General features: G+C 39.6%; 1 pseudogene; it reads right to left on the bottom strand.

Annotated features, from left to right (window-relative positions):
* Positions 1 to 16,704: 16,704 nt before the first annotated feature.
* Positions 16,705 to 18,192, bottom strand: LOC149252868 (purine permease 1 pseudogene; annotated as a pseudogene).
* Positions 18,193 to 23,337: the final 5,145 nt, after the last annotated feature.

Here is a 23,337-nt window from a genome sequence, read left to right as displayed (position 1 = left end):
AAGATCAAACCTAAGGTTTATCAATTTCATCCCATATGGCTTTAACTTTGGAAACATGTGGGTTATGGGACGACTATCTTGATTCTTCCACCATAAATTGTAGCAACAAACTCACACTCCTCTAACCCCCAAACTCCAATTTAATGTGTGCAACTACAACTGGCCACTTCAACATCCAAATCATGGCTCCCCTCATTATTGGCCATGATTCCTCTACTAACCTCAAATTCCAATCTTCGACAAGGGTTCAAGTTTTTCAGCCAATTTTTTTCTTAGAGTGTAATCCCTCTGGCCTCGAGCTCACGGTCCATCTTAATGTCGCAGGATAGGGCCAACTAGTGCTATTTAGGTCGGGTCTTGTTGTGAGGTCGGGGGTTAGCCTATGTTCATTTATCGTGACCTTATTTTATACCGAAGGCCCGAACACATGTGTGTAACTTGTCCGAGTCCAACCAAGTCGACTGGGTCCCGACCCGAGTTGAAGGTTGAGCTAGTCACTCTATTTGCAGGTCAACTTATTGTCAATGTTCCACACTCATTCCTTCTTTTTTCATGACCTCATCCACATTCCATCCTTCTTCGATTCAAATGCCCTTGACTCATTTCTGGTGTTGTCCTCACACATTTAACTATTGGTGTTCACACCCTCCTTTGCGGGTGCTCTCTGTATACAATCACCACAATAAACAAGTCTTGTCTGCTACAAATTAGGGTTGTTCCATCATCAACCAAACATAAACAAAATATAAGTAAATACATAATTTAGACAAGATTCTAGGCATAAAAGAGAACACGCGTAGGTTTCACAAATGCACGAGATAAATTCAAAATTTAGGCTTGATTACATACGATGACCACTCAGGGTCGAATGACCTCTTGATCTGGGTTCATATTGGTTGGTTGCTTTTCTCTGAAACTTGAAAGAAACTTATATAAATAAAAAATAATCCTAACATACTCTAACAAAAGGAATCGTGTCCGTGCCAACTAATCATCTTCTATAGGCTTATGATTTCATTTTTATTTTACATAAAATTTTAGAAAAATTGTGTCCTCTTCAATGACTGCAACCATGCCCTTTCTGGAAGAGTCCTGAAATCAATTTCGATTTGGGGTGGGTCGATGTTCCTGCATCAATAGGGTAGATGTATAGGCATTAGATGTAAACATATTTTAAATGTTGACTCTATATGTAATCTAAGACTTTATATGTAATGCTTTAAATGTCAAATTTATATGTAAGGTAAACTTAAATGAATCTATATATGAATACCTATAATTCTAATATTCATATATAAATTCAACTATTATCATTCTCTTTAAACTTCGAAGGCATGTAAACCCTCAAAAGACAATCGTGGTAAAAATCATCTAGTCCTGTGGTCCATTGCATGCTACGAAGGTATTGATATGGCGCAGACTTGGACGTATATTGTGGTTCCTTTTACAGATCATGTACGGTAAATGTCATATTCCATACAAAGGGTCTTTCTTCAGCTCGTTGTTATCGACTTCATGTTGCAATTTATCTTCCTTTACTAAAGTGTAGGCTATATTTTTTTTTACATATTTATTCATGGTATGCTCTCTTACCTATCTCAATTCATTTTGTTGGGCATCCATGGTTTCTCCGTGTAATACAAAATATTAGTAAAGTTTTCTATGCTCTCTTCACCTATCTCAATTCATTTTGTTGGGCATCCATGGTTTCTCCGTGTAATACAAAATATTAGTAAAGTTTTCTATTTTTTCCTTTCAAATCGTTATATTTACTTTTTTCATGTCTTATTCGGCATTAATCAGTTTCATGGATGATAATATATTATAGGCATGGAATAATGGATACTTGCACTTGTGTGAATTGGTATATTGATCAAATCAACGAGAAACTACGAATTATAAGGAGAGAATATAATCCATAGTTTACAAATATATTTAGGTAGTGGATCTAATTTTCTTGATTTGAGGAATATTGAAGCATGTGTAAAGTTGCATCAATACACAGTCTCGAGACCTTAACTTCAATCCAAGTTCAAAGTTGTGGGCCTTATACATGGTAAGTGAGATTGATTTTTAAGAATTAAATTTATAAATATGGAATTAGTTGATTTTTTTTTTGGAAGTAAGTTGAAAATTAGTAAATTTAAATATTTATTTCAATTTAATGGAAATTTCGATCAAAGTTATGGTTCCACATATTTTGAGCATAAAATTTTGGTTTTAGTATTTTAATTTATTTAAAACTAAATAAATTGTTGAAATAAAATATATATAGAAAAAGTGGGGTAATTTTTTTTTTTAAATAGATTTTTTATATTAGTTTAAGTCAGTGATACATCGTGAGGGGTTTCATGCCAAAGAAATCACTGTGAGGGGTTCCATGCCAAAAAAATCATAGCCTAATTCTTATCGGACTTGTTGGCCATAAGATAATAACATAAGCACATAATAAACAAAAACAAAGAACTAGAGAACCACATGCAGATAACTCCAAAGTACCAAAAAAATTCCAAGAACCTAGAAGCAACCAAAAATCATCACTGATCTAGAGGGTCAGCTAGAGCTAGGTTGTCCTATTGATGATCTAGTGATGGAGGAGAACTAAATGCACAATGAATATGGCCTTCCATATGCTTTAGTGTACCTTCCAGTCACTCCATTCTCTCAAGAATTCACTTCTGGCCATGCCGAAGACATACTACAAAGAGAGGCTAGCATGTCCATCATCTGCCACTGATTTTGTTGAAGGTTGTTCATGAATTTGATCAGCTCATTCCATTCCTCATGCCTATCCTGAGCAAGTTGTTCTAGGAGTAGAGTAATATGCTAAAGACTTTCATCCAACGAGTAAAAAGGGGGAGACAATTCAATTCTGCATAGAGAATCAACTTGTTGTGAAAACACCTCCTCCCCCAGGTCTTGGCTATCCCTTAGATGTACTGGCCCATGGCCCTGAGGCCCTACTCCTCAACGGGCATTCCCAAGTTGTCGAAGCATGGGACTTGAGAAAACAAGGTTGCACCAACTGCGTAGAAAGAAACACCTCCACTGAGTCCCCAACAAACCTCAACACTCGCATCCCCAATCTGCCCAGGGAAATGAAAAGAAACAAAACAATAACAAAATCCAATATCAATCAATGAACTTCTCTCACTCAAAAATCCAATGCCTTTCTCAAAAGGGCTCACGTTATCCCTGCACACAAACTCCTCTATATGATCAACCACCCTTGAAAGACAAACCCCTTCACAAGGCACCCTTTCAAACACAAAGACTAGGCTAGAACCCTAGAGCCACCACAATGTAGATGTAAGTCTACTATATGTAAGTAAAAATATATCATTTTAGCATTTTAAATTAAACCAGATTTAATAAAAATATACCATTCTAGCATTTTAAATTAAAACAGATTTAATTAGACACAAAATAAAATTATTTAACCTATTATAAAACTTTATATCAATTCATAATTTAAAGTCATGAAAATAGTCAATCCAAATAATTTTTTAATGAGTAACCTTCCTGTAAAACTATTGGAAGTAATGCTTCCATGTCATGTGTAGTTGTCATTGTGAGTACCTAGGCATCAGTCTAGAAGGCATTGATTCCAATGTATGAATTGGAGTCAAGCCTAGAATTTGACATCCCACAAGACGTATTTCATATTTTAAAACATATTTGGCAATTGTTGTAAATTTTTACTGATCAAATTTGACGTGTTTCATAAATCAGAAACTGTCATTTTGACGTTTAATTTAGGATTTGTCCCGTCAAAATTTATAGTACCCGTATTTTAAGTTAAAACCACCAAAGTCAGGCTAAGCCCACGTCATAACGCAAATGCATACAATACCTCTGGCTGACATGGCAATGGAGCCTGACACACTTTCATAATTTGAATCGTATAAAAGATTATATGGCTATAGTCCTTTCGTATATTTGAACTTTATGAAGGGATATCTCGCCCTAGCCAACTAAGAATAAATACATTGTAATCTAAGTGTTACATTCAAGGAACCTACCAACCAGTCTAGGTCAAGAATGTCAATTGAGCCATCAAACTGTAAGCTAGTACGTGATTGAAAAATACTAAAATTATACATGCCTTTTTTGGTGTGTAAAGCACTAAGAAGGGGTGGTGGGCTTGTTTTTGTTCCTTAGGCTTCTCGCAATTTTTCCACACTCTCCATCTTGTTTGATTTTGCATCTTCCAACATCGATGAAGAAGTATGATCGACAAATAAAAGTAGCCGAGGAACAACTGGTGATGTGAAGGGCAGTTGCAGTGTTTATGTTGGGTAGCGGAGGCCTCATGTAATGGTTTTGGGGTAGAAAACAAAAAAGTAGGATTAAATTATTGTAAAAACTCTGAAGTATGTGGAGCACAAAGTATAGTAGGATTGAGTCAAAGGGTAGTCCGCCCAAAAATAATGTAAAAAAATATAAATAGAGTCAGCCCGTACAGGGATCGCGGGCCAAGGAAGGGTATAAATAGAGCACGGCTCTATGAGGGAAAGGTAATTTTGGTTTTGGAAAAAGATGGAATGTAATGGGTTCTTGAGGAAGATAGTCTGAAAGTATCTGTAAGTCCATGTCAAGGGTTGGGGTAGTAGATAGAGGCTCTACAGTTGTGTGCGCATAGGCCTAGAAAGTTTGCAGATGTGTGCGCGGACCCCTGCAGCTGAGTGCATAGGGCGAATTTTGATGTATTGAGGATAAGTGGAAATAAATATAAGTTTCTTATGAAATTCTATGTTCCTTCTAAGCTTCATGAATCTGACTTTCATAATATCTGTTTTATCTAATCTGCTTATTGCATGAATGAATATAAATCTGGGTTCCTCTTAATGCGCGAACCAGTTGGGTTGGTTAAATGTTTGCTTAAAGATCCTGTTAAGTTGTAGCTTCATCCTCCAATAGAATAACGCACTAATAAGAAAAATATAATCAATCTGGATCTGTGCGAATACCAAGCAGCACGGAGCTTTAAAACAGTGCGCGGAACCTCCAGACCACATCAAGGCATCCCTAGGATACAGAAACATGATTCCAGCACCCTCCCCTGCTACCCTGAGTGAGACTTCAGTCCGCGCTCCACGGGTTGTTGCCAAAAAGGCCGGTAGCTGTGAGATTTGTTTGGCTAAATAACTCTTCTGAACCTGGGTCAGGCCCATATAAGCCAACAAATGGTTCCATTGCTGGGACCGGGATCTGCATAAGGGGTGTCTGGTGTGAAACACGGGGACTCTATAGAAAGGAACATTGAAAAGGATCAGGGATGGTAGTAGAGCAAGGGTAACTATGGCAAGCACGGTCCAGTTACCAGTGTTCAAAGGAGCAGGAGGCGAAGACCCAGTACAATTTTGGTTTGTGCTAACATCAGTATAGAATGCACAGCAAGTCGCAGATGATAATATCAAGAAATCCATCTTAGTCAGTGCACTACAGGATCGAGCACTAACATGGTACATGAAGTATTCAAGCGTCAACCCAACGGCGGGGATAATGGACATCCATACGGAATTAACAAAGGAATTTAGCCATCCAAAGTCAGAAGCACAGTCGGTTATAGGATTCAAAGAGATCACGATGATGCCTAGTGAGACCCCGTGGGACCTGGATCAGAGGTTGAAAAGCACCATTCGCAAGGCCAACATGACCCTGATGGATGCACAACACCGTGCTTGGTTTGTCGCATCATTAACGCCATATTTGAAGTCGGCTTTGTCACAACAAAAAATCTCAACCTAGGTGGAAGCGCTGGAGGCAGCAATACGGCTGCACGAAACCCCGATACAAGACCCAGGGTTGGGATTTCAGCAAATCCAAGCGTAGGTCCTGAATTTGTGTTTGGAAATACATAAGTTAAAATAGGAACAAACACCGTGTTTGGACATCCGTGAGGAAGTATGGTGTATAAAGTATAGGAGCCAAGGACACGATAAAGATCACTGTCCAATCAGGGTGAACATTGTGGTCACGGGGGACCGACACCATTGCGACCAGAGGCACAGGTAGTGCCGAGCGTGATCACCCCACTCTGGTGCATAATCTGTTAGGTAAGAGGAAAGCACAACACCGATAACTATCATCTATTGCCAAAATAAAATCAGAGCCCCCAACAACTCTTTTGTAACTTTTGTAGATCGGTGGGTCCCGAAGAAAGAGATTGTTGGAGCTATCGAATGTTGATGGGCCAGGTACCTGCCTACAGAATGTAGACTAAGGTGCGAGATCAGGATCCAACAGTGGCAATGGCACGTGGTGGGTTCCCGGGATTGGGTCAAGGATGGGGCAGAATGGGATTAGGAAGGGGTCACGGGCAGCTAATCTATTACAACTATGGAGGACTAGGACATTACGCATGGGATTGTACCAATCCAACCGGGATCTCATGCCCTTATTGTGAGCAATTCGATCATGAGTTGCTAGACTACCCCATGCTGATAGCACAGATTCACGACAAGAAGGCGGCGCCTCCTACAACAACACAAAACGTGTAGACAATGAGATCCGAACCACGCGACGATGAACCTACGGTAAACATGGTAGTGCAGAGTGGCACGACCACAGGAGTAGTCAATAGGGAGAACAATATGGAATCTAGGGAAAGCTTCACGGACATCTCTACTCGAGGTAGTAGGGATCGACCTGAGCTAGCTAGGGATCCCTCGATGTTGACTACCTTCTTAGACACATGCATAAAACTGCTTTGGGACAACAGGGAAGTTAAAGGGTTAGAGTAAGTGATTAATAGATGCACAGGATGGGGTGAACCTTGCGCAATCTGGAAGTTAGGAAGACGTGCATCGCAGACAGGTCGAGAGATGCAGTTAACAACATAGATTGGTGACTACGAGATGGATCAGGTCATTCTGGACCTAGGTTCGGATGCAAATGTATTGCCTAAATAGACTTGGGAATGCATGGGTAAGCCCACACTATAATGGTATCCTATTCAATTGTAGATGGCCAATCAATAGAAGATCTTGCCCATGGGAAGACTGGAAGTAATTACAGTAGATATCGATGGCGCAAGTACCTAGACGGATTTTGAAGTTATTGAAATCATTAACAAAAATAGCCTGTACCTTGTGTTGCTAGGAATAGACTGGGCCACTGACATGAATGGAGTTATTGACCTTAAACAAAGGAAGATGATATTTGAGAAGAATTCGCTCCGTGTAGTCGTTCCGCTAGATCCAACAGACAAATTGCGCTACACAAAGCCTGTGCACAATGAAGAAAAGGATGATGCACTGGAATGTATCTACAAAATTGCTACAAATAGGCCAAAAGAGGAGTGGAGACTCTCACGAGGCTACGATGGCTCATGCACTAGCGATTCAGAGGAAGAGGATGAGTGATGGCGAAATAGGGTGAACGGGGTAACCACGTTACACTGCAATATGATGAAGAAATCGTTGTATTGCGTTAAATGTCAAAACCATGCACTGCCAATGTATGATGGGCTGACAGTAGTGGATGAATTCCTGGTTAAATTTGAAAGCGCGGCACCAGAGTATGAATGGTTTGATGTGCTAAAATGGACATTGCATGCAACACCGGCACACTGGTGGAACACCCATGAAGGGACATTCGAAAATTAGCGAAGCTGTAGGTGCATGATGCACATACGTTTTGGGAACCCAGAGCTATGAATAACGGAGAAATACGATGGCCGAGATGATCCGCGCCTGCACCTGACCAGATGGACCAAAGCTTATGGTGTGGAGCCTCAACTAGAATGGGTGCACTTATTTTATCATACCCTGGATGTCATTCCACGGAACTAGTGTATGGAAACAAAGCTCAGACATGGCACCGAAGAGTGGGATATCCTACGCAAAGTATTTTTGTCGACATTTATTTTTGAAGACGAGTGGATGGATATTGTGGATGACGCATTACAACTGGTAAAAGCCACCATATTCAGAACATCACTGGAACCAGAGGAAGTCATGCCATCAGACTGGTCACGGCAATTGAACTAGGCCTTGACATGTTGCAATGTACAAGTAGAAGATGATGAGGATGACTCGCGTAACATCAGTATACCAAAATCTGAAGGGAGTCGCGAGGTGCGCAACCCCGAGATAGAAGATCCAGACATCATGGAACAATTGAAAATAAAGCAAGTAAATATCATAAAAAAGGAAGTGTCGAAGTATGCTACGCTTGGGGACTATTGGGACGACACCAAGGTTGAAAAAGTCGTCGAGTTGCTCAGAGAATACCGCAATTTATTCCCTACAAAAATTACGGAGCTGAAAGGGATTCTAGGAGACTTAGGAATGATGAAGATAATGTTGAAGCTAGATGCAAAGCTAGTGAAACATCGACCCTATCGATTGAATCCAAAATACAAAGCAAAGGTCTGCAAAGAATTGGACAAAATGCTAGCAGTTGGAATTATTGAACCAGTTGAAGAGTTTGATTGGGTAAGTCCTATGGTCATACAGGAGAAGAAACAAAAGGGTGAGATTCGCATCTACATAGATCTTCGGAAGCTCAATGATGCTTGTGTTAATGATCCATTTCCAACACCCTTTACATATGAGGTACTAGAAAATGTGGGCGGGCAGGAAGCATACTCCTTCACAGACGGGTTCTCCGGGTATCATTAGATCAAGATCGCACCAGAGGATTGGAGCAAGACAATGTTTACTATCGAATGGGGCTATTTTCAGTATACAGTAATGCCCTTTGGGCTAAAGAATGCGTTGGCAATATTTTCCCATATTGTGGTAGCTACGTTCAAGAAATTTATCCACCAGTTCTTAAAAGTCTACCTAGATGACTGGACCGTATTTGGCTTGGTTAAGAAACATTTGACAAGCTCACAATTGATGCTGGATACCTGTCGCCAGCACTAGATTGTGCTCAACCTAAAAAAGTGTACTTTCCTCATCCCTTTCGAGAACTTGCTGGGCCATGTGGTTTGTAAGCAAGGACTGATGGTGGATCTGACAAAGATCGTTGTCATACTAAATCTACAAGCACCAAGAAATGTAAAGCAGCTACGCACTACATTAGGACACATGGGCTACTACTGGAAGTTTATAAAAAGTTATGCCCAGATCATGGCTCCAATGGAATAGTTACTAAAGAAGGATGCTACATATTGCCGGAACGAGGAATGTAACAATGGCCTGGAAATGCTTAAGGAAAAGATGGCATCTGCCCCTATCTTGGTCTTTCCAAAGTGGGACATTGAATTTCATGTACATGTCGATGAGTCATGTATCGCGTTGGGTACGGTATTCACTCAAGAAGGAGAAGAGGGCATCGATCTCCCGATTGTGTTCGCGAGCTGTAGGTTGTCCAAAGCAGAAAACAATTACTCTACTACTGAGCGGGAGGGATTGGCAATGGTATACGCGCTCCAAAAATTCCGTCACTATCTACTCGGAGGACATTTTAAGATGTATACTAATCACTCTGTGCACAAGTACCTAGTGAATAAGCCTGTGTTGGGGGGGTGCATCTGTCGATGGTTGCTGTTGTTTCAAGAATACGACTTTGAGGTTGTTGTAAATCCAGGACGTCTAAATGCAAGTCCGGATCACTTGCCCTGAATTGAGACCAGTGAAGAATCGACAAATCTAGAAGAGGGACTCCTGGACGCCCAGTTATATGCCATGCATGTTTCAGATGGCCACTTTGAAGATATTATCCACTTTTTAACCATAGGCACTGTGCCACAGGGGTATTCTGTCCAGCAAAAGAAGGAATTAGTGATACGCACAACAGATTTCACCGTAATTGCGGACCACTTCTATAAGATGGGCAACAACAAAATATTGTGTAGATATGTACCAGAATTCAAGCATAGACAGATCTTGGCCGAAGCACATGGAGGGGTTGCTAGTGGACATTATGCGAGCCACGCCACAACCCAGAAGATTCTTTGCACCAGATTATGGTGGCCCACTCTACATCAAGATTCTAAAGCATACTGTTGGGCCTGCGATGTATGCCAACGGATGGGCAAAGCATCACGGAGGGATGAAATGCCCCTTCAACCACAGATGACACTACAGCCATTTGAGAAATGAGTGACCATCGAGGCCTTCAACAAAATTTTGGAGACCGCGTTGACTAAGGTCTGTAATGCGCAACGAAATGAATGGTACTTATGCATCCCTACTGTGCTATGGGCATACTGAACTACGTGCAAGAAGTTGATAGGCCAGACACCGTTTCACTTAGTCTATGGCAAGGAGGCCCTTATGCCTATGGAATATATTGTGCCTAGTCTGCGGATCGCAACACTCATAAGTATGGCAAACCGCAGGGTGTTGGAAGAAAGGCTCGCACAACTAGAAGAATTAGAGGAGAAATGATTTTTGTCTAGATTCCATCAGCAGGTACAGAAACAACGCAAGAAAGCATGGCATGATTGCCATATCAGGGTGCGCACCTTCAAAGAAAATGATCTAGTATTTCTTTATGACAGTAAGTTCAAAAAATTTCCAGGTAAACTACACATGCACTATCACGCAGATGCAATCATACAAGGAATGATGATCGTTGATATCAATACTCATGACAAGATGTCTGCATTATGGAAAAAGGGAGCAGGTGGCGAGAAATTAAGAGAAACAGTACGAGTCATATATGAAACGAGCTGCCACAAATTTTACACACGCAGGAACAGGCGGTAAGCAGTGAATTTGAAATTTGCATGGCTTATAAATCATCGAGGGCGGTCTACACTTCGAAAACACATATCACGCTATTCATTAGCTCTGCACAAGACATGCGCCCCACGATAGTGATCTGGCCGATGGAGAAGTAGGATTCTCTAAGGAGTATGGTGTTGACCACTGCGGGCGTCTCGCAAGCTACAACATCACTGGTAGGGGATGTACCGGAAAAGAGGGAACATGAAGCAGAATTGGTTCCAATGCCATCGCCTCGCCCTGGGACAGGCCGGTGCACTACAACAGAACAACAGGAGGATGGGCAGACGATGACCACAGGTAGATATGCAGTTAATAAGCCATATATGATGTCCCTCGAAGATTGGGATCTTGCGGATAGCAGCCAGGGTCTTGTAAAATTGCAACACAAGCTGCAGCAGATGGTGCAAAGAGAAGAGACAAAGGTCGAAAGTGGCTACAGTGGTACCAGGAGGTCCCGTATGTGGCTCCCCCGCTTGCGTTAAAATCCTGTGAGGGGGTGTCCTGTGTTAACCGAGCAGAGCAGAATGAGCATCATCAGTTGCGAGACGTAGTAGAAACACTGAAGCAGGAGTCGAACGAAGCATTGGAGGAGATAATGAAGGAGAAGCAGGATGACAAGAGCCACTCATCGGAAGGCGAACCGCGAAGCCAAGGCAGAAGCGTCTAGCCGCATCGGCGAGTGACTCGAGATGAGTCACGATGATTGTGTTGGGGGACTGCTGGGTAGCGGAGGCCTCATGTAATGGTTTTGGGGTAGAAAGCCCAAAAAGTAGGATTAAATTATTGTAAAAACTCTAAAGTATGCGAAGCGTGAAGTATAGTAGGATTGAGTCAAAGGGTAGTCTGCCCGAAAATAATGTAAAGAAATATAAATAGAGTCAGCCCGTGCAGGGATCGTGGGCCAAGGAAGGGTATAAATAGAATGCGACTCTTTGAGGGATAGGCAGTTCTGGTTTTGGAAAAATATGGAATGTAATGGGTTCTTGAGGAAGATAGTCTAAAAGCATATGTAAGTCCGAGTCAAGGGTTGGGGTAGTAGATAGAGGCTCTGTAGCTGTGTGCGTAGAGGCTTAGAAAGTCTACAGCTGTGTGTGCGGACCCCTGCAGCTGAGTGTGCAGGGAGGATCTGAATGTATTGAGGATAAGTGGAAATAAAGATAAGTTTCTTATGAAATTCTGTGTTCCTTCTAAGTTGTCACAAATCTGACTTTCATAATATCTGTTTTATCTAATCTACTTATTGCATGAATGAATATAAATCTGGGTTCCTTTTAATGCACAAACCAATTGGGTTGGTTAAATGTTTGCTTAAAGATCCTGTTGAGTTGTAACTGCATCCTCCAATAAAATAGCGCACTACTAAGAAAAATATAATCAATCTGGATCTATGCGAATATCGAGCAGCGCAGAGCTTTAAAATAGTGTGTGAAACCTCCAAACCACACCAAGACATCCCTAGGGTGCGAAAACCTGATTCCAACACCCTCCCCTGCTACCTCGGGTGAGACTTCATTCCGTCTTCCCGGGCTGTTGCCGAAAGGACTAGTAGTTGTGGGATTTGTTTGGCTAAATAACTCTTCCGAACCTGAGTTAGGCTCATATAAGCCAACATTTTAATTCGACAACATCTTTGCCGAGGCTAATCAGAAGTGACACCAAAACAGAAATAATGGTACGGCTCCCTGTTGCGAAAAAGTTGGGCTCAAGAAGGGTCGTGGACGCCCAAAGAAAATTAGAAGCTCGTTACTTACATACTATAGCACAGCCATGGAAGCTAGAGGGCTCTGCGGCAGAAAGTTGGGTGCTGAGATAAGAAAGCGCTGGAGATTGCATTGGGCTAACTATCTAAGACCAAATATCAAGGGGAAAAATTCAGCATGCAGGAAGAGAAGACTATTATTCAACTTCATGCTCTACTGGGAAATAGGTGGTCTGCCATTGCTACTCACCTTCCCAAGCAAACAGACAACAAAATAACAATGAAAAGGGGTAAGCAAAAGGTGGACCTTAAACTCATTCAAAACAGTAGTCACTGCCATGCTATTTTCTTGAAAAGCAAGGATAGTTATTGATTTGAGGCTCTTGCGATCTATATTATGTGTGGTGTTGTCTTCCAGAGTCATTGCATACAAATTTTTGGAATCGATGTTTCAAACCATTTTTGGTAGTTTATGAATCCCGAAAAATGATTCTAAACGTGGATTCCAAAAATTTGTATGTGATAACTCTGGAAGACAACACCACAACCAAAATTAAGTCGCTAAAATTAAATGTTAGAGCTTTCTACTAAACTTTCCCTCATCAATTACTTCAAAATTGACCAGATTTACTAGTTTTCAAGCCCCAAGTAAGTTGCCTTCTTCAACCATTTTCAATCTCATTCTGTTGTTTTTTATTTCTTTCAGGCTTGTCAAAATGAATTTCTGAGAGGTCTATTCTTTTACAGGAATAATATATATGTCACGTTAAAAAAATGTCTTAAATATTAGAAAAATAGCCTGTGATTTATTCCATCATGAAGTGCTCAATTACCATTTAAAAAAGCCCATGCTTATTTTGACTATTTTTATTTTTTCTAGTGGCCCCTTGGCTTATTTTGACTAAAAATAGCTTGTGATTTATTGCATAATAAAGCACTCAATTACCATTTTGAAAAGACCAAGCTTATTTTGACTAGTTTTGTTTTTGTGAGTGCCCTAACTTATTTTGACTAAATTTGTATTTTAAGTTTTTAACTAAATGCTTTGAATTCAACTTTATTTTTACTGTAGTGAATTTCTCTTTAAAAAAAAAAATTATATAGTTATTAAGCTAATCTTTTTTTACAATAAAAGTAATTATTGAAAATGTTACAAACTCATCTTTATTTAACATACCTATTTAGATTGTCAACCACTTCTAATGTAGTTGTATTTGGAGGATTCAACTCGTACTAAGTACATGATTAGAATAAGTGATGGTATTCTCTAGGGAAATGTTTAATAGGAAGGATTTCTTTGTGTAATTGGCTATATATTTAGTCTATGATGTGGACATTAATGTGAATCTAATTTTTTAAGATGACAAAATCATAGGCTCATATTTGATATATTATGAAAATGATTAGTTAACAATGTTCAAATGGAGATGATGAGTTGATTACCCCGTAGATAGATTGTAGAGTTTGCTTAGTCTTGACATTTTTCAACGTCATGGTTTTAGTAATAATGTGTTCCAAACATGCGTATTGGATATCAAATTAGTTGAAAGGATATACAAATATTTTAAAAAATATTTAGCTATCATTACTGGATTTATTATTCAAGTAGTTCACAGTTGGTTGAAAATACACTTATAGGGATTAAAGTTATCTTGGTATAAACAAAGAATTCAGTAAATAAAATATGTAGTGAGTAAATAAAGATGTGTGTGCCTATCTGTAAATAAAATATTTGGTGAAAATAAGTTATTAAGAAATAGTTAAACATGTAATTATATGTTTAATAAATTTGGCATATGTGGTAGATTATTGGATTTAAATAAATTATAAAATGGATAGTAGTTAAATTCTTGATATTTAAAAAAAATAACTCTATCTCATTTACTTGTAGTTGAGAATCCTCATCATCTTAACTATATGGCTTTCTTTAGTTTCTTTCACATGTCAAAATTTATGTACATAATCAAAATTATTAACTCCCAAAGGCTAAAAATCTTTATAAAATCTTTAAAATATGGTTGTATACTAAGTGGAAACACATATGCTAACTTAGGAAGAAACAAGGCACTCTAAGAGGGAGATTAAAGGAAGTGGAGACATGGTGAAACACATATGCTGAGAAGAAACAAGGCACTCTCATAGGGAGATTAAAAGAGGTTGAGATGAAGGAATAGTTGTAAGAGAATTTCTAGATAAGGTAAGTCACACTCACAAATTTAAGTAGAACGTAAAATGAAAGGCATGAAAAATGCCAAAACGTCATCAAATTTTCATTTGACGGGCTTCCATATTTGATGGGCGGAAGGGTTTGTAAATTCCAAGCCTGGTTGGAGTCATTATCTAGAGATATCGAAGTCAGTGTTGTAATTTCCTATATATGTAGTTGTTTTTTCCTATATATGTAATTGTTGAAATGAATAATATACAGTGAGATTTGTGTTGTGCAAAATCACTCTCTATTCTCTCTTCTAGTTTTCTGTCATGATATCAGAGAGCAGAGGGCCTGTCTCCTTCCTAGGAAAGCCAAGAATATGTCAGGGATCGTAGGAATTATTATTTTTTACATATTAATATAGAGTGTGTGAGATGAGAAACTAAATTAGTGTGAAATTTTTTTGTGCTCTTTACGCTCGTGTGTTTTGTGAACTTGCAAATCTGAGTGTAGTGGGAGACCTTTTTTTTCACTCTTTGCTGGCAGGAGACTTTCCCAAACGTGTAACTCAGATCCAACGTTATTGTCGGCCCTGGCCATGCTTGGTTCTGGATGCGACTGTGCCATCTGGGTGGAAATCGAAGCCATCCTGAAGCTCGACATCTTGCCTGATCACGTGAATCCGTGCAGGGCAGACACACACCTCAAATACGCTGCAAGTGTCGACATGAATTTAACCATGTTCGATTCCATTTCACCGTGTCGAATGACAACATACATGCTCTTTTCTGAAGCTGTTAAGAGGGTAGAAGCACCAAGTGCGCAGGCCAACATCAAGGTTGCGGATTGGAAATTTGCAGAAATATTTCAAGATCAGGACCGCGCCTGCAAACTAGTGATTAGATCCTGAGCCATTCTAGAATTTTTGAAAGGCCAACGGATCGTACCTAAGGTGAAATCGCCCTGACGCAACGGGAAACCATTGATCTGGGTCCGATAATTGATTGATGGATCTGAGATTTAGTTGTGGGAATTTGAAGAGCATCAGGAGCATCAGTATTTGTGGAGGAAGGTGTCAACGGTAACGTCGTCAGCCCACAATGGTCAAAGTAGAAGAGTTTGATGACCTAGACGGAAGGCCGAGAGCTGGAAAGTGAGAGGACTGTTTTTATGCCATGGTAGCTTTTTGCCAACATTTGTGGTGAAGACAATTAATGTTAAATTTATTCCAAAAGAGGTCCATGTCGCAGAGAAAATGTTGCCCATGAACGAAGATGTGACCTAGTAATTTGGAAGGCTTGTGTTCAAATTTTAAATATGAAGTCATAAAATATTTGTTTATCTAGTTTGTATGTTTGTGGTGTGAGTTGCAGTAGTTTTCTGTTTTTTCAGTTTGTTGTATAAAATGATTGGTGGTTGCTAACCTGGAAACTGGTTGGTGGTTCTTAAATTGGTAGTTTCAGTGTAACATTGATTCTTGTATAAGGTCAAGTTGTTTGATCAACTCTTGAGCACGTTTAGTATCCAGATCTCCATCCTATCAATTGGTGGATAGTTGCTAGTATCCGACAGATGGTGGTTGGTCCATAGGATGATTCAGTACTTGATGGCTCTTATCACGGATTCGAGTTGTCAATATTGTTGATCTTGCAAAGTTCATCAACAATAGTCATAGGCCTTTTAATGGAGGTCAAGCAACAACTCGAAAGAGCAATGTTGTAAGATTCTAAAGTAGATGTGGGTGCTGATTAAGACCAGTTAGACAGAGATTTATGTATAGTTGCAATATGTGTTTTTTCTTGTTATCCATATAAGCATCAAGAGAGGATGTTGGAATTAATGCTTCCATGTCCAGTGTAGTTATCATTGTGAGTCATTATTGATTCCAATGTATAAATTAGAGTAGAGGTATCTAAGTAATTGTGTAATTTCCTGTAAATGAATAATATACCGTGTGAAATTTGTGTCGCCCAAAATCACCTCTCCCTTCTAGTTTTCTATCAAAAATTGGATTGAAAATAGAAAATTGAACGCATATGCTTAGAGACCGAGACCACTGCTCCACAGTTTTCTATCAAAAATTGAATTGAAAATAGAAAATTGAACGCATATGCTTAGAGACCGAGACCACTGCTCCACAGAAAAACCCTTCATCGATGGATTCTTTTCCAGCAAAGACCAATCTTAAAGCACTGTAAGATGCGACTATTTGCTTTGATTACATTGACAGCTTAAACTAAAGCTCATTATTAATAGCAATTGATGCAGGGAGCTTGATGCAACCATGGATATTGCGGAGCTTTACCAGAGTCACCCATCGCGAATTCTTTAACAACATTAATAAACTGATTTTGTCACACATCATCAATGGAGTGATGTGCATGTGCAGCTCCTCCTAGGTCTTCTACCTCATTCTGCTGCCTGGGCACTTTAGGAGGCCGCAGTTCCAAATCGCAATAGTATTCCCCATAGAGATACGAAGCGAATCCCCACAAGGACAGCACCAGCGCCATGCCCTTCTCCGCACTGAATTTCTCGTGGAACAAAACCACCCCTAGTACCTCAGTCAGCGGAAGCGTAACGGCCATGATCACAGCGCTCAACAGAGAGCTCGCCAGGGACGTCACGCCGTACAACCCAATGTAAAAAAACTGCCACGCCACTGCAGACCATACGATAACCATGGAATAATCGATCTTACCCACACTAAAGTCGTTGGCCTCCCTGTGCAGAGCCTGGAACTCTCCCTTAATGAGCATGCCCACTGTACAGAAAACCGTAGCCACAACAGACATTACTACTTGCATCTCAATAACAAGCGTAGACGTTATTTGGCGCTTTGTTTTTCTGTAGGTAAGCTCAATCAAGGGAATAAGGAAACCATAGAGGGCAGCTGCAGCGAGCGTTAAGACGAACCCGAGCACGTACTGCCTATTCGTTACTCCCGCAGGCCTGTCACCGCTTGTATGGAAGGCAAGCAACACTGAACTCGCGGTGAGCAAAACCACAGAATTTATGGAGAGAGGGCTGAACTTTTGCCCCACCAACAGTAACGCGAAAACGGCGTTGAAGCCGAGCTGGCTGGCGACCAAGACAGACGAAGTCGAAACGGGCAGAACTGAGAGGCCATAGGTATATATGTAATTGTCGGCGCCCATGAGAATCCCGATACCACATGAGGCCAGTAAGAGGTTGGGGGTGATGTAATTTTCTCTGTTGGGCTGCTTTCTATACGATAAATAGAGGGCAGGAGGAGAAAAGGCCAGCCAGCAGTCTCGAGCCCAGCACAGAGCCATAGTTTGGATCCACCGTGCAGGAAATAAAATCTTGTCAACAGAGGCCCTGCAATTGAACCCGTAACTAAGGCCGCGATGTTGAGGAGCAGGAGTATCCAATGCCTCGAGCTTTTCTTTGTGTTGGTTCCCTGGGCTTGCATTCTTTCGACGCCTGTATCAGCCGCTGCTTCCATGTTCTCATTCTCAGACATACCTAAAGTAAACCCTATGGAATGATTCGATGACCATCCCTCTACGGGAGCAGAGTTATCAATGGCCGAAGTTTTAACATCTGTTTCTCATTGACGGACCAACCAGTGAGGGAGGGGCATCTTTATGTCTACTGCGGATTCTTGAAATATTCTGCGATTCTATGGACATTGCGGTATTCCGATAATCCGCAATTGATTTAATCTGAGGGGTCGTAGTTGACTTTATGTCTATTGCGGATTCTCTAAATAATCTGCGCCAGCTCAAATAATTGAGTATTCCGAAAATCCGCAATTGAGTTAAGCTGAGGAGTCGTAGTTTATATCTATTGCAGATTCTCGAAATAATCTGCGCCACCTCAAATAATTGAGTATTCCGAAAATCCTCAATTGAGTTAAGCTGAGGAGTCGTAGTTGATTTTATGTCTATTGCAGATTCTCGAGATAATCTGCGCCAGCTCAAATAATTGAGTATTCCGAGAATCCGCAATTGATTTAAGCTGAGGGGTCGCAATTGACTTAACACCTACCTGCCCTAATAGTAGGTTACGCTTGCTTCTCCTTACTGTCTTATATATTAATTGTTTCATTTACGCTTGCTTCTTTTCTAAAGATCTTTCTACTCTAATATTGTTGTCTCCATGCCCTCTCCAATTTATTTAATATTGTTGTCTCCATGCCCTCTCCAATTTATTAAATAGGTTGGAGTGGCTTCAATATTTGGAAACATTTATATATATCTTCGATTAAGAGTCAAAATATTGTTGTCTCCGAGCCCTCTCCAATTTAATATTGGGATATGTTGCGGTGGTTTAGATATTTGGAAGCATTTATATATATTTTAATTAGAAAATAATAAAGGGTTAAAAGTAATATAAAATTTAATAAAATGTTATAGTTTAATAAGTATTAAATTTAAATGTTAAGTCAATTAATAATTAAAAAGTTAAAAATTAATGAAAATAATAAAATTCATTTTGTTATAATGTAATTTTGTTTTTATTAATAAAATTATGGATTATTTTTAAATAAAATAAAATTATGATGATGATGTTGTTTAGATAATTCTTTTCTGCATCCATCACATAATTTAAAAATTGATGATTAATGTCCACTAACACCAATGCGGTCTATCAGCCTTAAAGAAAGAAAGAAATAAATTACGAATCTTTAAAATTTTATTTTTGTGATTAAAAAAAAGGGAAAGAAGTGCTCCAATATCACTATAGTAAGGCTAGCTAAACAAGTCAAGAAGATTGGAAGTGTGGAAAATGTTATGGAAAAGAAAGAAATTAATTAGGAATCTTTAAAATTTTATTTTTGTGATAAAAAAAAAGGGAAAGAAGTGCTCCAATATCACTATAGTAGGGCTAACTAAACAAGTCAAGAAGATTGGAAGTGTGGAAAATGTTATGGAAATGAGAACGGATCTGAGCAATAGCCGAGCAATCTAAGAGAAAGTGTTTTTCATCTTCCACCCTCTTAGTATCACAAAGGTGACATATTCTTCCGTTCTAGCGAGTTTTGGGAATATACCATTGCTTGGTTTCACTTCAAAGCTCATGAGAATTGGTTCTTATCTTTGCATTGTTCATTTTTTCTTAGTACTGGTCAAGGCAAAGAGATAATTCTAGTTAGCAAGGGTGGGGTTGATCACCTCCTTATAACACCTTAGCTTCATTTTTCCCTCCAACTCCTTATCATCCCACAGTTTATCCTTAAATTTGGAGGTGATAGTATTTTTTATACTATCCTTATTCTCTAAGATGATCTCCTCCTTTATCCTCCATTGGTCAAGCCAAGATTAGGCATCCTTATGCCACCCACGCTTGAGATAGAAGTGGGAGTTTTTGCTAGAGTTAGAAGCAATTTTGGGGAGCTTTGTGGTTTCCAAGTTATAAATCTTATTCTTATAAATCAAACACCTAAACATAGTCATGCTTTCAATGGGGGAAAAGCCAGCTTTGATCAAGAGGATAGGAAAGGGAATATTTTCTTTGATCTTGAGTTTGTAAGTTATAAATTGCTTTTGAATCTTCTTGATCTTTCTCCACGATTCTCTAGATATACCGCAACCCCAAACCTCACATCCATATAAGATAACAAGGATGACAAGAATCTCAAAGAGGGACCTTTATTTGCTCCAAATCCAAAGATGAATTAACTTACAATTGTTTTTAATCTCATAACAAGCTTTCTAACCCCCAATAATCATTTCCTCAATGTTATAATTCTAGTTGAGTTAATGATGGATGTAAATACCTAAATATTTGTATGAAGAAACTTGCTCCAAGTAATTGTTATCATAGTTGAAATTACCATGGTTGATCTTTTTTAATTTAATGATAATGATGACTTTAGTCTTTTCAGTATTAATAACTGTCATACCCATTTTGGAGTAGTAATCATGAAGAGTCTTAAGCTGCTTGTCAAGGTCATCATGGATTTTGGTTAGAAAGACGATATCGTCAGCATAAAGGAGAAGAGAAATGACTATACCAGCAAGCTCGGGGCCATTGCAACCCACAGTTTCCAAACACTCCTCTAGCTTATCGATGTAAATGCCAAAAAGGGTAGAGGATAGGGTGTAGGCTTTAACCTTGTACAGAAATTACCTGCATACGAATTCTAAAACACAGAAAATAAACAATGCAATAGCATAACACATAAAACATATATACACAGAGATTTTCCCCTGGATCCCAAAACCGGGATTACCAACTTGATTTTTCATGTTATGTTCCTTTCAATGTTACAATACATATTTATACATGCTGAAGTATCCAATACCATGTATCAAAAACCATCGCGTCCCAAACCATGGACCAAAAACCATCGCGTCCTCAAACCCCCTGTAACTCCCCCCGCTATGAAATCGGTGCAAAGAAGGGGGGGCTTCGCCCCCTTCTAACCCCTCGGCTAACTATGTGGCCTAGTCATGGAAAGAATATAACACAACCCAACATTCTCCCACTTGTTGTTTTCTTTCCACAGGGGGCCACGAGAGAGCTTAGTCATTTATCCAGCCCTGCAATGCCCATTGTTTCTCTACACTAAGAGAACTTCTCAGAGCTCACATATTTTGTCAATGCATCTGCAGTACTCTTCAAAGTGTCCACCTTTACCAGCAGCACCTTTTTGTCTTCTATCATATCCCTCACAAAGTGATACTAAACATTAATGTGCTTTGTCTTTGAATGATATGTAGGGTTCTTTGCCAAGAAAATTGCACTTTGGCTGTCACAGTCTATCCTTATAGCTCCCTATACTAACCCCATACTTGAACACAATCTCTGCAACCAAACTACTTCCTTGCTTGCATGAGTGGTTGCCATGTATTCTACCTTTGTAGTTGATAGTGCCACTGCAGATTGTTTCTTACTCATCCAACTGTCTACACCTCCAAATAGGTTAAAGACATACCCACCTGTAGATCTTCTCAAATCCAGATCTCCATCCAGCCCAGTCTACATCAAGAAAGCCACGAATATCTAAGACTCTATCCAATCTTGGCCTTCCTTGGTAGCACAAACCATAATCACTAGTGCCATGCAAATACCTAAAAACCCGCTTCACTACTATCCAGTGTTCCTTCACTGGTTTTGACATAAACATGCTCAATACTCCACTGCATGTGCAATGTCTGGTCTAGTATAGAACATCGCATACATTAGGCTACTGACTACACTTGCATATGGAACACGGGACATGTCCTCTTCCTCTTCTTGTGTCTTGGGACACTGTTCAATATATAACTCTACACCTATAAGAATAGGAACCTTCACCAGTTTACTATCCTACATATTAAACCTTTGCAATATTATCTCGACATACTTCCTCTGGTTTAACCAAAGCTTCCTCTTTGTCTGATCTCTTTTAATTTCCATGCCCAAAATATAGTTTGCAGCACCAAGATCTTTCATGTCAAATTTGGAGGACAAATGGGTCTTCAAATCCTGGATAACTTCTTTGTCATTTCCAACCAGCAACATATCATCCACATATAAGACCAAATAAATAACATAGTCACCAATTAATTTAAAATACACACAGTGATCTGCTTTGCTTCTAGTGAAGCCAAGTCCCCGTATAAATGTATTAAATTTCTGATACTATAACCTCGGTGATTGTTTTAACCCATATAGAGACTTCTTTAACTTGCATACCAGTTCTTTCTTACCCTTCACCACAAAGCCTTCAGGTTGCTTCATGTAGATCTCCTCTTCTAGATCCCCATGAAGAAATGATGTCTTCACATCCATTTGTTCTACCTCAAAATCAAAAGCAACAATAATAGATAAAAGTGATCTAATAGAAGTTACCTTGGCAACAGGAGAAAAAATATCACCAAAATCAATTCCTGACACCTGGGAATAACCTTTGCTACCAATCGAGCTTTGTAATTCTCCACCTTTCCTTCTACATTTGTCTTCTTCTTGAACACCCATTTGCTGCCAATGGGTTTCCTTCCAGCCGGAAACAACACCAGATCCCAAGCCTCATTTTTGTGCAAAGATACCATTTCATCAACCATGGCCTCTTTCCAGAGCTTTCCATCCTCTAAATATACTGCTTCCTTCACAGTTCTAGGGTCATCATCAGTAATAGATAAAGCAAAATTTGAACAGAAAGAAGATGGACTATACCATTTTGGCTAACTTCTTTCTCGAACTAATCTTCTCACACCCGGAATTTGTGGCTCTTCATCTTTTGATTCCTCCTCTACTGTAGAGTCTGATTCTTCCTCCTTTAGCTCAAACTCTACCTTCTCAGGTTCCTTTGGTTGGACTTCATGTTTAATAACATATTTCACCTCTCTAAATACCACATCTCGGTTGTACACAACCTTCCTTATTACTAGGTTCCAAATCTTATAACCCTTTAAACCATCCTTATATCCAATAAAGATGCACTTTTGAGATTTACTATTCAACTTGGTTCATTTCTCCTTTGGAACATGTACATATGCATCACATCCAAATACCCTCAGATTTGAAAGAGAGGGTTTCTTACCAGTCCATACCTCTTGTGGAGTCTTATCCTCCAACGCTGATGAAGGTGATCTGTTGACCAGGTAATATGCTGTCTCCACTGCCTCTACCCAGAATTCCTGTCCTAACCCGACACCACTGAGCATGATTCTTTACATTTCTATCAACGTCTTGTTCATTCTTTCTACAACTCCATTTTGCTAAGGTGTATATGGAGTAGTCTTCTACCATGCTATACCACACTTCTTACAGAATTCTTCAAATTCCTTACTAAAAAACTCTCCACCGTTATCTGCCCTCAACACCTTTATCTTCTTCATTGT

Source organism: Pinus tabuliformis, chromosome 7 (genome assembly GCF_031772625.1).
Source record: "Pinus tabuliformis cultivar Carrire ecotype Pingquan chromosome 7, CPIR1, whole genome shotgun sequence".
NCBI lineage: Eukaryota > Viridiplantae > Streptophyta > Pinopsida > Pinales > Pinaceae > Pinus > Pinus tabuliformis.
This window is presented reverse-complemented; position numbering and strand designations above follow the sequence as displayed.